Source organism: Pristis pectinata, chromosome 12 (genome assembly GCF_009764475.1).
Source record: "Pristis pectinata isolate sPriPec2 chromosome 12, sPriPec2.1.pri, whole genome shotgun sequence".
In the NCBI taxonomy this organism is placed as follows: Eukaryota; Metazoa; Chordata; class Chondrichthyes; order Rhinopristiformes; family Pristidae; genus Pristis; species Pristis pectinata.
In genome coordinates this window covers 45,475,835-45,493,947 of record NC_067416.1, presented here as the reverse complement: position 1 = coordinate 45,493,947, position 18,113 = coordinate 45,475,835, and the positions used below count along the sequence as shown (strand labels likewise).

Here is an 18,113-nt window from a genome sequence, read left to right as displayed (position 1 = left end):
CATCATACCCTTTAATCCCATCTGCCAAAACTTGGTCTGTAGACTTTTACACATTGGTGATTCTAATGCTCGACAAGATACTTTTGAATTGTTCTATCTTTCAAGACTGTTCCAGCCTCCAGCACCATTTCTTCTGTAACTACATTTTCCTAAACAAAATGGTTGGCATGGACCAGTTGGGCCGAAGGTCCTGTTTCGGTGCTGTATGACTCTGAAAATACTTCTTTTTAGGTATCAAAAACCACATCTTCTATACCTCTTGAGCTCCCATTTTTCTACTTCATTTTCTGCTCCTCATCCCAATCGTGGGAATAAATCACTTTAATCCTCCACCAAACCACTACACTATCATCTTTGCCTTCGGCTTCCTGAACATTTTCAATGAAGCTTAAAAGCTCGAGGGACAAACAGCACTTCATGTCCACATTAGACATGCATTCAGGATGGAGTGAAGTCGTCTTAAAAATATCAACAACAGATTTTGCACTTCACATTTCCAGCACCCAAAGTTCAATCCCAAAATCTTCTGATAATTATCTATCTTTCTCTATTTGCATTTCCTCCAGAACTACTTTTGCTCTTCACTGAACCTTTTGACGACTTTTCCACTTTAATCTTCATGATCCCACCCCCACCCTTTCCTTTGCACCCTGTAACTCTCCTGCCCACCCACCAGATCAGCTCCTTACCTGTATCTTAAAACTTAGTTTTATCTTTAACCTCTTCCAATTCTGATAAAAGGTCGGAAGTCTGAAACACTCACCCTGTTTCTTCCTCCACGAAACCTCCCTCCATCACCTCCGAGTGGGTAAATTTAACGCCGACGTCGGTTGTCAAGTGCGCATGCGCAGAACTACGCCAGGTCCCTTGAAGGCACAGCGCAAGTAGCGCGGACTTCCCTTCCCCAACCACCTCCCTCCCCCACCTTCTTAAACTTTTCGTGGGTGGGGAAGGATTTCGTGGGCGGTGAGATGCAACTGATCCACGGTAACGTTGAAATCTCTCAGTAATGTGCGATGCTTGATGCAAACTTCTAACGAATGCAGCACGGAGAGCGGGGTATCCGGCCGCCATTTGTTGGAGGTGGGGGAGGGCAGCGCGCATGCGTGACCATCCTTGCGAAGGCAACAAAGAGTGGGCGGGGTTTGTGGAAGGAGGAGAGGAAGTGTGAAATGTCAATGGTAAATGCTCGGGCACTCAGCAGCTCAGTCAACGTTTGAGGTCGAAGACCCCGTTGTCAGAAAGGGAAGGAGACAAAAGAAGCTTGTCAAGGTGCAGGGAGTGGAAGAGGGGGAATGTCTTTGACAGGGTAAAACCAGGGTGACCATGGGGATAAGCTGCAAACAAGGTGATCTGGTCGATGAGCGAATGGGAGCAGTCAGAGAGTGGGACGGTAGACAGAAGAACACAGATAAACAAAACGTGGTAGGCCTGAAAATGCAGAGGAGGAAGACGTGCCCAGCCTAACCTGCTGGGCATGTCCTACACTTCCAGAGAGAGAATAAAAAACAAGCTGACCCAATACATCCTCCACATCCTTGGCAGTAACTACACATCCAACGTATCATTCTCCACAACCTCTGCCATCTCCAATGGGATCCCACCACCAGACACACCTTGCCCTCCCCTCTCTGCTTTCTGCAGGGATCGCTCTCTCCATGGCTCCCCTGTCCGCTCGACCCTCCTCACCAATCCCCCTCCAGGCACTTATCTCTGTAACCATGCTAAGTGTTTCATCTACCCCTACACCTTCTCCCTCACCACCATTCAGGGCCCTAAACAGTCCTTCCAGGTGAGGCAATTCTTCATATGTAAATCCATCAGTGTCATTTATTGCATCCATTGTTCCTGGTGCGGCCTTCTTTGTGTCGCTGAGACCTGATGCAGATTGCTTTATCGAGCACTTCAGCTCTGTCCGCTGTACCAGCTGGGATCTCCCGGTGGCCAGTCGTTTTAATTCCTCTTCCCATGCTACATGTTTGTCCATGCCAAGTTCTCTACTGCTAAGTTGACGCTAGACGCAGATTAGAGGAACAGCACCTCATATTCTGCCTTGGTGGTCTCCAACCTGATGGCGTGAACATCGATTTCTATAACTTCCAGTAGCCACTCCCCTCTGTCCCTTTTTGTTCCCTTATCCCACCGGCCTCCAACACCCCATCTCTTTCCCCTCTCCCACCTCTCAATCTGTCTATCACCCACATATTTCTCCCATCAGTTCCCCTCCTCACCCCTTTCCCTTTATTTCATAGTCCACTGAACTCTCCTATCAGATTCCATCTTCTTCAGTCTTTGTTACTTCCACCTATCATCTCTCAAGTTCTCACATCATTCCCGCTCTCCTCCTCCCCCACCTGCCGATCACCCCCTCCCTACCACCAGGATCCACCTATCACCTGCCAGCTCTTGCTCCACCCCTTCCTCCCACGTTTTATACTGGTTACCTCCCCTCTTTTTTTTCCAGTCCTTTATTCAAGCTGACCAAATACACAGATGGGTGACTGATACAGACAGAGAAATCAAGTTACCTGAAGTTGTAGAATTCAATGTTCATAGATTGATAAGATTCATAGTTATATAACACTGAAACAAGCCCATCTGTCCAACATATCCATGCTGACCAAGGTGCCTATCAACACTAATTTCATTTAGAGTCATAGAGTCGTACAGCAGCGAAACAGACCTTTTGGTCCAACTGGTCCATGCCGACCAAGATGCCCATCCAAGCTAGTCGCATTAGCCCATGTTTGGCCCATGACCTTCTAAACCTTTCTTATCCATGTACCTGTCCACTGTCTTTTCAAAGTTGTTATTGTACCTGCCTCAACCACTTCGTCTGGCTGCTCATTCCACAGACGTACCACCCTTGGTGTCTTTTTAAAAAATGGTGCCCTTCAAGCTCCTACTAAATCTTTCCCCTCTCACTTTAAAGTTATGCCCTCTAGTTCTTTATTCCCCAACCTGGGAAAAAGACTGTGCATTCTGTGCCCCCCCCCCATGATTTTTTATACACCTCTATGAGATCCACCCTTCATTCTGCTACACTCCAATGAAAAAAAGTCTCAATCTGCTCTGGGTGAAAAAGTTGCCCCTCAGGTTCCTATTAAATCTCTCCCCTTTCACCTTAAAATTATGCCCTCTAGTTCTTGATTCCCCACCCTGGGCAAAAGACTGCACACTGACTCTACTTATTCCCCTTATGATATTATACACCATCTTCTCTCAGATCTCCTCTCAGTCTCTTACACTTCAAGGAAAAAAGTCCTTGACCATCCAACCTCTCCTGATAACTCAGTCCCTCGAGTCCAGACAACATCCTTGTAAATCTTTTTCTACACTCTTTCCAGTTTAATAACATCATTCTTATAGCAGGATGACCAAAACTGAACACAATACTCTGCAAGTGTGGTCTCACCAGCACCTTGTACAACCCCACCATAACTCCCAACTTTTATACTCAATGCCCTGATTGATGAAGGACAGCATACCAAAAGCCTTCTTCACCACCTGTGACCTATGACTCCACTTTCCTGGAACCATGTCCCTGAACTCCAAGGTCCTTCTGTTCTACAACACTCCCCAGGACCCTACTGTACTGTGAATTCCTACTTTGATTTGACTTTCTAAAATTGCAACACCTAGCACTCATCCTAATGAAACTCCAGTTACCATTCCTTGCTCCACTTACCCAGCTGATCAAGATCCCCCCAGTCCGAGAAACAACCTTCTACCATCACAATCTGCTTCCTACCATCAAGCCAATTGTGTATCCATTGAGCCAGCTCTCCCTGGATTCCATGTGATCTAACCTTCCAGAGCAGCCTGCCATGCAGAGCCTTATTAAAGGCCTTACTGAAGTCCATATCAACCATGTCTACCGCCCTGCCATCATCAACCTTCTTGGTCACTTCATCAAAAAACTCAATGAAAATCATAATCTCCCACTCACAAATTGTATCCAATTTGCTATATCACCCTGCATCTTGTGTATTCTAATCTTCTGGACCAGCCTACTGTGTTGGACCTTGTCAAAGACATTGCTAAAGTCCATGTGGACATTGTCCACATTGCCCTTGTCAATCCCCTTGGTCACCTCCTCAAACAATTGAGTCATATTTGTGAGATGTGATCTCCCACAAACAATGCCATGCTGACCATCCCTAATCAGTCATTACCCTTCCAAATGCAAATAAATCCTAACCCTCAGAATCCCTTCCAGTAACTTTCCCACCTCTGATGTAAGGCTCATTGCCCTGTAGGTCCCTGACTTGTTCTTGCAGCCCTTCTTAAATAAAAGCACATTAGACTTCTTCCAGTCTTCTGGTGCCTCATCTGTGGCTGACTAAGAAACAAAAATCTCTGCCAGGGCTCCAGCAATCTCCTCCCTTGCTTCCCACAATGTCCTATGGTACAATTGGTCAGCCCTGGGATTTATCCACCTTTATGTATCACAAGACCATCAACATCTCCTCCTTCATAATGTTGATATGTTTCAGAGTATCACTGTTCTCTTCCCTGTGCTCATCAGCTTCCCCGTCCTTCTCCACTGTAAGTACAGATGAGAAGTATTCATTGAACACCTCATCTACCTCCTGTAGCTCCACACATAGTCCAAAGTCCAGAAGACTACAGAGATGAAGTGATTGGCTCGGCACTGTGATTGACATCTTCTGACAGTGGGTTTGGAGCTGAATTAGGCTGTTATCCTCCAGAGACGTTTTGGCAGTCTTGGGATGATGGGGTGGATCTGGAACATGCTTGGAATCCCTGAACACTGAACCTTACATAGATGTCACTGTCAGCTCCTGGACTCAGACAGCAATGATAAACTTTTATTTACACTTCTTAAAATTCACGTTTAGGGTCTGGGTGCCCATCTCTAATTGCTCCCAAGACAATGCTGATGAACCCCTTTCTTAAGCTGTTGCAGCGTTTCCCATGAGGTTACCCCAGGTACTATTAGCCAGGTGGGGTGGGTGGGGGGTTGGTGTGTGGTGGGGAGTTCCTGGATTTAAACCCAGTTATGAAAATAGTGTTGATACATTTCCAAGTTAGGATGGTGTGGGTCCTAGAATGGCCAATCACATCACACTTGCTCAATACCAGAACAACTCTGTGGTTCCACTGACTGGGTCTTTCTCTGTAGCCTTGCAAATTTTTCTCCACCATTTCTTGGTTTAGTTCCGTCTTGAAGGGTTTAATCATACCTTCTGGGGCTATCTGCGTGAATTTACACGTCCTCCATTTGGCCAGTCAGTCTCCTTCAGTTGCTTCAGTTTCCTCCCACATTGCAAAGACATGCGGGTTGGTGGGTTAATTGGCCATTGTAAATTACCCCTGGTATACAGGTAGGCGGTAGAATCTGGTACATTGATGTGAGAATAAAAAATATGATCTGTCTACATCTAGATCTTGCTCCATGCAGGCGTGGTATACTGTATGTATTGAGGAGTTGCAAATAAATTGAGCATTATGCTATCCTCAGTGAACATCTCCACTCTGAACTCATGATGGAAGGAAGGTCATTAATGAAACTGCTGAAGGTAGTTGAGCCTGGGACACTGCCCTAAGGAAATCCTACAGTAATGTCCAGGACCTGGGATGACTGACATGAATTAACCACAACTATATTACTTTGTACGAGGTATGACTTCAACCATTGCAGTGTTTTCCCTTTGATGTCCATTGACTTCAGTTTTACCACAGCACAATGTTACTGGACTCGGTGAAATTCTGTTTTGATGTTAGGGGCAGTTACTTTTAGCTCACCTCTAGAATTCAGCTGTTTGCTTTATGTTTGGTTGAACTTCAGGTGAATCCTGGCGAAACCAGTCGATAATGGCTTCCATTCATTTTGGTGACTTTGATTAGAGTTGTTGGGGAGTAAATTCTCAGATTAGATTTGTACCAGCAGTCTCTGGGTTACATAAGGGTTCCATTTCTGAGAACTGTCCATAAACCAAGTTTTCCATGAGCAATTTCAGTGAGGGTTGATTAAGATGAACTTACAGTTATTGTCTTCCCTTGTGTTGTTACAATGGTACAGAACAGAATGTCCCACATCCAATGGATAGTTTACGTGGCCTTAAAGTATCACTGGATGTTATATTGTTGGAGAAATTATTAGGCAAGTGTCAATTTCCAAAGCAGATCTCTTAATTTCCAAGGCAGATGCATTAGGGACATTTAAGAGACTCTTAGAAAGCCATATGAATGATAGGAAAATGGAGGGCTCTGTGGGAGGGAAGGGTTAGAGAGATCTTAGAACTGGATAAAATGTCGGCACAACATCATGGGCCAAAGGTCCAGTACTGTGCTGTAATGTTCAATGTTCTATTAAGTCGTCTCCCACCATGAAGTTGCAGACTGTTTTTAATGAACAATGGTGTTACTTTGATTACTGCCAAGAGGTATCATGTAAACAGTTTACGTTTGAAGACTGGTTGTCTTTTGAATTGGCTACCTGCTACCCGAAGATGTTTGCATCCCTGCAACTAACTTTCCAACCTTGAAAAAATTCTTTACAAATTTGTGGGAGAATTTGCTTGAAGTTGGATTTCTGTAAGCAAGGACCTCCATGACCCAGGGAGTCCTTGCATTGCTTTAGGAATACAGGTCATATCTGGGCAGTTTTGTGTTTGGTCACAATTAGAACATTGTGTCCAGTTTGGGCAACTCATTTTAGGAGAGATGCAAAGGTTTTAGACAGGGTGTAGAAGAGAGTAACTAAAATGACTTACTTTAAGGGATGAGGGACTTTAGTTACATAGATGCTGGGGTGGTTCTCCTTGTACCGGAAGGGGTTGTGTGGGAATCTGATCAATATTGAAATTATGATGTGTAGGTGGAGAGAAAGTGCTCTCATTAGCAGAGCAATGAAGAACCAGGAAACATAGAATGAAGGGGTGAGATTTCATGTGGACAGCACTGCCAGGTATTGTAGTGGAGCAGATGTAATTGTGACTTTGTAAAGGGATCTGGATAGTTGTCTGAAGGGAAAGAATTTGCAGGGCTTTTGGGGAGGGGAAGGGGATTAGGAATGGCTGGATGGTAAAAATTAGCTGAAAATTGCTCTTTGCAATTTCTTGTTAGGTGATCACTCCAGATGGAGGATGATTTACTTCCTCTCGGGCTGATTAATATTGCCAATGTGGGACCCACAGGCTCAAGAACAGACGGGACAGGAGCTGCCTGAGAAGATGAACAGGTGAGTAATTTCTGAGGCAATGCACTCCTTTCACTGTTAGTACAGACTACTGTGTGCCCTCAATCCATGGACTCATCCTTAGTGACATCTCAATGTTCCTTTTCCACTCGAGCAGTCAGAGGCGAGTGTCGCCAATAGTGAGTTGCAATTTTGCACAATTGCGATGTTGCAATTTTTCATGGAGCTTCTGACAAGATCCTTGAATCTTTTCCTCCAAAGGTAATCTTTTCCCATGATAGAGCTCGGAATAGAGTGCCAGGTATGTGGACAATGTGTCCTGTCTGGTGGAGCTGACTGTTACTAGGGCTACAGTACTAGCCTGGGAGAGGACATTGACATTGGTCACTTATTTTTCAAATGAAGTGAAGGATTTTGTGGAAAGGGTGATGTTAATATCTTTCCACTGCCTCAGAGTGCCTGCTGTAGGTAGTGTAATTCTCAAAGAATAAAATAACGGGAGCAGGAGTAGCATAATTGGCCCTTCAATACTGCTTTGCAATTCAATGAAATCATGGCTAATTGTCTCTCGAAACCACATTCCCACTCTCTCTATACCCCATGATGTGTTTTGTGTCTATAAATGTGTATATCCCCTGTTAAAGAGGAGATATATTTGTAGTAGAGTCACCTTCCCAGAAGTCAGTCTGATGAGCCTTTTTTGAAGTCCCTCTATGGCACATCTATCCTTACTTAGGTAAGGAAACCAGAACTTCACATGATACTCCAGCTGTGGTTTCAGCAAGGCCCTGTAAAATTGCCATAAGACATCTTGCTTCTGTAATCAAAACCTCTTGCAATGAAGCCTTCATACCATTTGACTTCTTAACTGTTTGTTACAGCTGCATGTTTGCTTTCAGTGACAGGTATCCACTTTATGTATCAACGTTTCCCAAGTGATCAGTATGGAAATAATCCTTTGACTCTGTGTTTATCCTACTGGAGAGGATAACTTCGCAGTTAGACTGCATCCAACATGCATCCTACACACACAGTTTGTCTAAATCCCTTTGAAGCCTGTTTGCTTTCATGTCATCAGCAAACATAAAAATATGACATTGGGTTCCCTCATGCAAATCATTGATGTGTACATAGTAATTATCTAGTGCCCAAACATTTGGCAGTACCGCGCTAGTCACTGCCCGTCTGACCTGAAGAAGGCTCATTTATTCCTTCTGTTTCCTGTCTGTCAACCAGTTTTCAATTGATGCTGGTATATTACCCTCAATGCCATGTGCTTGAATGTATGTGGGACTTCAACAACGTGCTTCTAAAAATGCAAATATACCATATCACAAGTTCTCCTTTATCCATTCCATCAGTTATATCCTCAAAAAAACACTAGAGGTTCTGTCTTTGATGTCCCTTTCATAAATCTCAGAACCATTTTGGAGGGCAGGGAGAAGGAAAGGAGATGTCTAAGTTAACATGTGCTTTTGAAGAATAAGGCTGGGTGAACGGTTATGAAGGCAAAGGAAATGGTAGAGGAGTTGAACAGGTATTTTGCATGAGAAACAAAGGACTGCAGATGCTAGAATCTAGATGAAAAACATGATGATGCTGGAGGTATTTTGAAGGTATGACATTTTGCATCTTTATGGTGTCAGAGCATCCGATTAATACTGAATAATGCTGTAGACATATCAAGTATAATCACCATTGCTAGAGAATTAAAATTAGTCAAACTAATGGGGATAAAGGCTGATGGTTCCTGGCCCCAGATGATTTGCATCCTAGGATTCTAATAGAAATAACTACCAAGATAGTGGACAGAAGCCTGCAAATGTGACACCTTTTTGAAAACAAAGGGACAGAGGCAAAAATCAGGGAATTATGGGCAGATTAGCTTAACATCTCTTGTTGAGAAAATGTAGAGTTAATTATTAAGGAAGTAATAGCAGTACATCTGGAAAATCAGTGTCTAATTAAGTGAAGTTAGTGCGGCTTCGTGAGTGTGAAATCATGCCTGACAAATGTACCAGAGATTTTTGAGGAAGTTTGAGCAAAGGGAATAGAGGAGACTGGTATTTGGACTTAGTGTAGAAATTCAGTGAGACGCTTTGCATGGGATTAAGTCACAAGATAAGAACCAGTGTCATAGTCATAAAGTCATAGAGCCATACAGCACAGAAAGAGATTTACGGCCCAACAGGTCCAAGCCAACCAAGATGCCCATCTAAGCTAATTTCATTTGCCAGCATTTGGCTCATAATCTTCTGAACCTATCCTATGCATCTACCTATCCAACCAGCTCCACTGGCGGCTCATTCCACATATGTAGCACCATCTGTGTAAGATAAGAAGTTGCCCCTCAAGTTTCTATTAAATCTTTCTCCTCTCACCTTAAACCTATGCCCTATAGTTCTTGATTCCCCAACCCTGGGAAAAAGACTGATTGCTTTCATGCTACCTATGCCCCTCATTATACACCTCTATATGATCACACCTCAGTTTCCTACAGTCCAAGGGGAAATGTCCTAGCCTGTCCATCCTCTCCTGATAACACAGTCCCTTGAGTCCTGGCAACATCCTTGTAAATCTTTAATGCACTCTTTCCAGCACAGGACTAAAGCAGAACACAATGCTCAAAGTGGGGCCTCACCAGTGTCTTGTACAACCGTACCAGGACCTCCTAACTTCCATATTCAGTGCCCTGACTGATGAAGGCAAGGGTGCCAAGAGCCTTCTTCACCACCCTGTCTACCTGTGACTCCAACGTCAGGGAATCCTGAAATCCAAGGCCACTCTGTTGTACAACACTCTCCAGGGCCCTACCGTTCACTGTGAAAGTCCCACTTTGATTTGACTTTCCAAAATGCCACACCTCGCACTTATCTGAATTAAACTCAATTTGCCATTCCTCAGCCCACTTACTCAGCTGATCAAGATCCCCTTGTAATTTTTAATAACCTTCTTCATTGTCCACTATACTGCCTATTTTAGTGTCATCTGCAAACTTAGTAGCCATACCTTGTACGTTCTCATCCAAATTATTGATATAGATGACAAACAGCAATGGGCCCAACACTAATCCCTGAAGCACATCACTAATCATGGGCCTGCAGTCCAAGAAACAACATTCCGCCATCACCCTCCGCTTCCTACCATCAAGCCAATCGTGTATCCATTTGGCCAGCTCTCCCTGGCTTCTATGGGATCTAACCTTCCAGAACAGCCTACCATGTGGAACCTTATCAAAGGCCTTACTGAAGTCCATATAGATCATGCCTACTGCCCTGCCCTCATAGACCTTCTTGTTCATATCATTAAAAAACTCAATCAAGTTTGTGAGACATGATCTCCCATGTCAAAGCCATGCTGGCTACCCCGAATCAACCTCTGTTTTTCCAGGTGCATGTATGCCTTTTCCCTCCGAATCCTCTCCAGTAACTTACCTCCCACAGATATTAGACCTACTGGTCTATCGTTCCCAGGTTTTTCTTTGCCGCCCATCTTAAATAAAGGCACTACATTCATTACCCTCCAGTCTACTGGCACCTCACCCGTGGCTAACAATGATGTAAATATCTTAATTTCTTCCGTAATTTTTTCTCTTGCCTCCCACAGTGTTCTGAGATATGCCTGGTCAGGGCCTGCAGATTTGTCTACCTTTGTACATTGTAAGACATTCAGCACCTCCTCTACTGTAATGCAGACTATCCCTAAGACATCCCCATTAACTTTCCCTCGTTCCAAAGTCTTTTTGTCTTTCTCCACAGTAAAAACAGACGATAAATATTCATTGAAGACTTTGCCCATCTCCTGCAGCTCTACACATAGATGTCCACTTTGATCTTTGAGGGGCCCTGTTCTCTTTCTAGTTACTCTTTTTCCCTTAATGTACTTATAAAATCTCTTTGGATTCTCCTTAATCTTCCCTGCCAAAACTATCTCATTCCCCCTTTTTGCCTTCCCAATTTCCTCCTTGAATACACTCCTGCATTCCCTATATTCCTCCAGGGATTCACTTGATCCCAGCTGCCTGTACCTGACCCATGCCTCCTTTATCCTGGCCAGGACCTCAATATCCCTTGTCATTTAGAGTTCCCTACTCCCACCAGTCTTGCCGTTCACTCTAAGAGGAACATGCAGACCTTGAGCTTTCATTAGCTCACCTTTAAAAGCCTCCTACTTGTCGGAGCCCCCGCTGCCTGTGAACAACCTATTCTAATCAACCTTTGCAAGCTCCTGTCTCATACCATCATACTATGCTTTGGCACAATTTAGAATTTGAATCAATGGACCAGTTCTATCCCTTTCCATAACTATTTTAAGACTAATAGAACTATGGTCACTGGTCCCAAAATGATCCTCCACTGTCACCTCAGTCATTTGTCCCACCCTGTTACACAAGAGTAGGTCAAGCTTTGCCCTCTCCCTCATGGGGCCGTCCATCTATTTCCAAGAGAAACTTTCCTGAACACACTTAACAAATTCCACCCCATCTAAGCCCTTAACACAATGGCAGTCCCAGTCCATGTTAGGAAAGTTAAAATCCCCTACTATGACAACCCTGTTATTCTTGCAACTCTCCACAATTGCCCGGCATATTTTTTCTTCTAATTCCCATTGACTATTTGGGGACCTATAGTACAGCCTCAACAATGTGATCATCCCCTTCTTATTCCTCAGTTTCACCCATAAAGCTTCACTGGATGATCCTTCAGTAATTTCATCTCTGACTACTGCCGTGATGTTCCCCTTAATCAAAAATGCAACTCCCAGTCTTCTCTTTCCTCCACCTCTATAACCTAGCTTCACATAAATCAAATTTAACGTGGGCAACTGTGAGGTCATGCACATCACTAAGGAGAATCAAAGGTCAGATTATTGTTTAAATGGAGAGAGGCTGTGAATAAGTGAGGTTCAGAGGGATCCAGGTGTTCTAGTATATGAATCACAAACAGTTACCAGGCATGTTGGTCTTTAATGCAAAGAGGTTGGAGTTTAAGAATAGGGAGGTTTTATTACAGTTTTATAAGTTTAGTGAGGCCACAACTGGAATACTGCGCACAGTTTTAGTTCCCTTAACTAAAATGGGATATAGTAGAATTGGAGGCAGTCCAAAGGAGATTCATCAGGCTAATTCCTGGGATAAAAAGGTTGTTCTACCAAGAGAGGCTGGTCAGTTTGGGTCTGTATTCCTTGTAGAAGAATGAGAGGTGACCGTATTCAAACATAAAAGATCTTAAGGGAGCTTGACAAAGTAGATGTTGAGATGTTCTCTCTGACATGATAGACATGAACAAGGGGACCTGCTACAAAATAAGGGGCTGGTCATTTGAAACTGAGGTGCGTTGAAATTTCTTCGCTCAGAGGGGAGTGACTATTGTGATTCTCTGTCCCCAAGGGTAGTGGAGGCCAGCTTATTAGATATATTTAAGGGGATCAGTATCTGAAAGAATGAGGAATTGAAGGTTATGGAGAACTGACACAGAAGAGAACTTGCAGCCAGTATAATTCAGCCATGGTCATGTTGAGTGGCAGAGCAGGTTTGGAGGGAGGCCTGGTGGCCTATTCCTGTTCCTGTACACATTTATCATATCAAGGCAAAATTGAGGGGTAAGCACAATGGTCCCCAATTTAAAGTGTAGAGACTGTGTGGCAAACTGAGAGACCAGGAAGACCTGGTGCTTTGAAATATTCTGGTACAGACAGAAGAGTCTGGCATCATCAGCCTTGGTCTGTATAATATGCTGAGTGTCCAGCCCACAGTTGCAGGTGACTTTTGTAAACTGCCTTTTTCAGGAGAGTGGATTTGTGGACAGAAAGTCAAGCCAAACATCATGGCTAGATCCAGTATAGTCATTAGTTTCATCGGAACTTGAATATCATTGGCCTTTAGATGGAGAAAAGTTTATTTTTTTTTATTTTATGCTGCTATTTTCACATTTATTCTTTTCATGTTTACCGGTCTTCCAGATCCAAATTTTGTTATTCACCAATCCCTTTACCACAAGTTTTCACCTGGTTAGACCTAAAGTCATACAACACAGAAACAGGTCCTGCAACTCACCATGTTCACATTGACCAATAATCACACGTTACACTAATCGGATATCAATCCTATTTTTTATTCTCTCCACATTCTCATCAGCTGTCCCCAGGTTCCAACACTCGCCTACACACAGGAAACAACTTATTTGGCCAATTAACCTAATAACCTGTTAATCTTTGGGATGTGGGAGGAAACTGGAGCACCTGGAGGAAACCCACGTTCTCACAGGAAGTATGTACAAATGACGCACAGACAGCACTCAAGATCAGGATTGAATCTGGGGCTCTGGCACTGTGAGGCAGCAGTTCTACAAGCTGTTTCACTCTATCATCATTTAATTTCTCCTGATCTCCATCTTTTCACAGACCTTCCCTTTTGTTTCCTATTCCACCCTTCTGTGTTGATGCAAAGAAAGGAAACTATCGTCAGCTCTGATGAAAAGCCATCGACCTTAAATGTGACCTTCTGTTTCATAATGCAGCATAAATATGTAAGATGAAAATTAAAAAAAGACTGCAGATGCTGGTAATTTGAAATAAAAATGGAAAATGCTGGAAACACTTGGCAGCAAGCATGGAAAGAGAAGCAGAATTTATGTTTCAAGTTGGAGTTGCTTTGTCAGAAATGGAAAAGAGTCATCGAATTATACAGCACAGAAACGGGCCCTTTGGCACAACTTGTCCTTGCTGCCCAAGAATCCCATTTTCCTGCTTTTGGTCCATATCCCTCCACTGATATGGACCATATCCACAGACCTGTCTAAATGTCTATTGAACACTGTAATTATACCTGCTTCTCCCACTACCCAGCAATTTGTTCCATATACCCACTACCTTCTGGTCAAAAACTTTCCCCTCAGGTCCTCTTTAAATACTTCCCCTCTCACTTTAGACGCCACTACCCTGGGGAAAAGGCTGTGACCATCTGCCCTATCTATGCCCCCAATGATTTTATTAACCCTCAGCCTCCGTCACTCCATGGAAAACAGTCCCAGCCTATTCTTTGTCAAAAGTGAGAAAAAAAAATTGGTGGTACCAAACCATTCTTAGTAATGAGCACTGAAGTCCCTCAGTCAGATTGTCCTTTCCATTTTTATTGCTTCTTCCAAGTGTTGTTCAAGCTGGAGAAGGACTGATGCAGTGGCAGAGCCAGTGGAACCCACAGTGATTTGGGTTCAATTTTGATCTCCGATGCTGTCTCTATGGAGCTTCTTCATTCTCCCTGTGACCATGTGGGTTTCCTTTGATTGCTTCAGTTTTCCCCCACATCACAAAGGTGTGCAGGTTGGTATTTTAATTGGCCACTTTAAATTGCCCCTGGTGTAGATCGGTGGCAGAGCTGATGGGACTGTGGGGAGATTTGTGAAAGGGAAAATTTATGGGGATGTGAGTACTTTGTGAGTCATCATAGATTTGGTCGGCTGAGTGTCTTCCTGTAAGGGAAAATGGAATATGTGGATTTATCAGCTGAGGAAGGATGATTTCTGGAGATCAGGAAGAGATTTTGTTGCCCAGATTTCACCTAATGCCATGAACATTCATAGAATCTGGAATCAATGTTCAGGAATTTCTATAATACCCTATGTGATATGTATGCCAGTGCTACCTTTTCTCCTGGCCAGTGGAGGAAGCTAGTGTGTTGTCTGTCAGGTATGATTGTCTGACAATGATCATGTCAAGCTGTTGTTGAATAGTCTGTGGGACGGCTCTGACAGCTGAGAGGATGTGGACTGGGCTGGGAGCCATGTTGCAAATCAGTGCCTAGGATAATGATGGATGGTCCATTTGGTGTTAAACATTCTTTCATTGTAGTGATTATGTTGCAACTCACTGGCTTGGTGAACCATTTAAGAATCAGCCATATCCAGAGGTCTGAAGTCACACAAAGACTCGTTTCAGTATAATGGCAGACTTCCTCCCCGAAGTACATTAGTGCACTAGTGCCGGCTTTTCCCTGCGGATGCTGCCTGGCCTGCTGAGTTCCTCCACCATCATTGTTTTTCATCTAGATTCCAGCATCTGCAGTCCTTTATTTCTCTAGGGCTTTTACAACAGTCCAGTTGTCCTCTTGTAAATATTATTAAGGAATGTTCTTCTTAAGTTTTAGAATATTAATGGTAATTCAATTCTCTGGATCATTTGTCTAGGCTCTGGGATGTTAATCCAATATTTTAACTGTATAATAAATGGAAAATTGATGCGGTGTACAGATATGAAATTATTTACATGCAAAATAATAATATTATTTATAACTGATTACTCATAACAGCTGCAAATAATTTCCTGAAGTTGCACCTTGGACTCAGTATGACTCTGGTAAAGCTGTTGCTTCACAGCTGCAGGAACTCAGGTTCATTCCGGACCTCTGGTGCTGCCTGTGTGGAATTTGGAAGCGTGGGCTTCCTCCAGATGCTCCGGTTTCCTACCACATCCCAAAGATGTGTTGGTTGTTGTAAATTGCTGCTGGTATGAAGGTGAATGGTAGAATACCAGGGCAGTAGATACAAGTGTGGGGGGAATAAAATTGTGGTTAGTGTTGATGGATGCTGGATAGTAGGTGTATACGTGGTCAGCTGAAGGGCCTGTTTACCCGCTGTATGATTTGAATCCAGTCGTCACCAGATTTAGAACTACAAAGTCAGTGGATTCTGCATGTGACATCTCAGTATAAACATCCCCTGTATTTGGTAACATGGTGGTTGAGATATCTGGATTTGGTGTTAATGTTCCATTGTTTTGGCCTTATAGTATAAGTAGTCACCAATTTTGGACTCCTAATATAAAGAGGCCCTTGGCTTACAGTCACAACCAGTTCAGGCACTGTAATTGAGTCCAATATTCGCTGATGCACTTATAATAGGCAATCTAATTGGTATTTCTTATTTATTCTGTGTCATTTCTGTATTTGGGATCGCAATTTATGTGATCCTCAAAAAGATATTGTGTGTGGGTCAGGGGAAAGGGGTTGGGAAACACAGTCGACTTGCATATTTGGATAACACGTTTTGTCCTCTTGCACTCTTTGCACAATCAAAGCAGTTGACACCTCTCATCAATGTGTCTAATCATCCTGCCCATGTTAGGCGTTCATTGGCAAATTAATTAATTGCTTCCCACACTGCTGTTTAAATCATCATCCATGTCCTAGACATGCAAAAGTGCAGTGCTTCCAATGAACTTAGAAAAAAAAAGCACACAGAGAAACTGTGCCTTGTCTTTTAACTGGTAACCACACAGCCTTAGGGCCCTTGGTGTCCCCTAAACAGCAGTGACGTGTTCGACTGACAATTCATCTGATGGTGTGGGTGCCATGACACATTTTGATTATTAGTAACATTTATTGTGATACCAAGTGTTACTCAGGAGGGAACCAATCCTGCATGTCTGGCAACACCAGTGAAAAGAGAAACAGAGTTAAGGCTTCAGATCAAAAATCCTTCATCTGGACAGGGTGAGAAAAGGAACAAGTTGGGAGGAATGTATTAGACAAAGGGATTACTTTTGATCAGGTGGCGCCATGGTTGCCATTGGGATAAGCTGTAACCTAGGTCATCCAATCGATGGGTAAATGGGGGCAGTTATATAGAGAGAATCTGAACAAAGGACCATCACGTGTGTGAAATACAGAGCTGTAGGAAATGCCTGCCAGGGCGGGCTGTGGCAGTGGAGAGAGAAACTGTGAACCAGAGTGGACGAGTTAGAGCAGAAGTGGCCACTTCTGATATAGGCAGAGAGAGTGAATTGGCTGAATTTGTAGAATTTGAAATTCAGTCTGGAAGGTTGCAACGTGCCTCGATGGAAGAGGAGGTTCTATTTCTCAAGCTTACATCGGGCCTTATTACAACAATGTTTCCTCTCTTCCCCAGGTATGAAGAAGGACTTTGACCTGAAACAGTACTTCTGTTTATCTTTCCACAGATGCTGCTAAGACATCTATTTTCTCCACATAATTTTCTGTTTTTATTTCATATTTTCAGCCTGTTAATTTCTTTCCCTTCCTGAAGTAAACCTAAGTTAAGCAAGAATCTGGATTGGTCTTCATTCTCGAAGTCGAATATCAGTCTTCCCATTGATGTGGAAGAGTCTTGTGAAAAGAGTTGCCAATCAGTGACCAAAAATGTGTTTATTTGCAGCTCATTAAACAAAGCAAAATACACCTCAGAGCCACACAGTATTATTTAGAAGGTGCCACAGACCAAAATAATTCTGCAAATTCCAATAAATGTCCTCTAAAAGAAATCAAGATGTGCCTTTGCATTTATTTGCAATATGTAAATTTGGTTTGGAAGGCCAGCATTTATGAACTCAAGCCTAGTTATCCTTGAGAATAAGGCGAATGGCCTTATTTACCACAGTTACACACCTGATGAAGAATTTTCCACACTGCTCTTGGGTCGGGAGTTCCAATGACAAAGAAGATAGAGCAAAGCACTCACAAAGTGCTCTATCTTGTTCAAGGGCATCTCACTTGGTGTTCAGCAGTGTTTTCAATGTTTAGGTCCACTGGTTGAATGAGTTTCCATGACCTAACTTCAATATTTTTGAACTACTTTATGTAAAGAGCAATTCTAAACCATTTGGAAACATTTATTTCATTGTCAGACTTAACCCTTGTTTTCTGAAGCCACTTTATCACAAGTACTCTACCATGTTCAAAGGCCTCGATCTTGCTGTTCAGCATTGTTTGAAATATTTAGTTTCATACTCCCAAAAACTAAAGTCCTTCAATTCAGAAAACATCCTGGTGAACCTCCCCACACTCTCTTGAGCACAGCAACATATTTCCTACAGAGTAGCTGTATGCACTATTCTCCAAGTGCAGTATAACTGGTCACAGACTTTCAATCAGAGAAACATCCTCCCACCACTATGCTCTTCCTCTTATCACTAAGCCAATTTTGGATTAGAATCA

At 43.1% G+C, this 18,113-nt stretch overlaps 2 long non-coding RNA genes across 3 annotated transcripts in view; one reads left to right on the top strand and one right to left on the bottom strand.

Moving 5' to 3' along the window:
• The window catches only part of LOC127576536 (uncharacterized), a 38,657-nt gene that overhangs the window by 8,654 nt on the left and 11,890 nt on the right, over positions 1-18,113 (bottom strand). Inside the window, exon 1 of one of the 2 annotated variants that reach the window (XR_007957249.1) lies at positions 764-893. The exons of the other annotated variant lie outside the window; for it this stretch is intronic. This is a non-coding gene — a long non-coding RNA (uncharacterized LOC127576536). Of the gene's footprint in view, positions 1-763; positions 894-18,113 lie in introns of those variants that run through there. 2 annotated transcript variants of the gene reach the window in all.
• On the top strand, positions 860-15,353 carry LOC127576535 (uncharacterized). The gene is made up of 4 exons (XR_007957248.1): positions 860-987; positions 5,486-5,644; positions 7,093-7,207; positions 13,568-15,353. It is a non-coding gene; the product is annotated as an uncharacterized LOC127576535 (long non-coding RNA).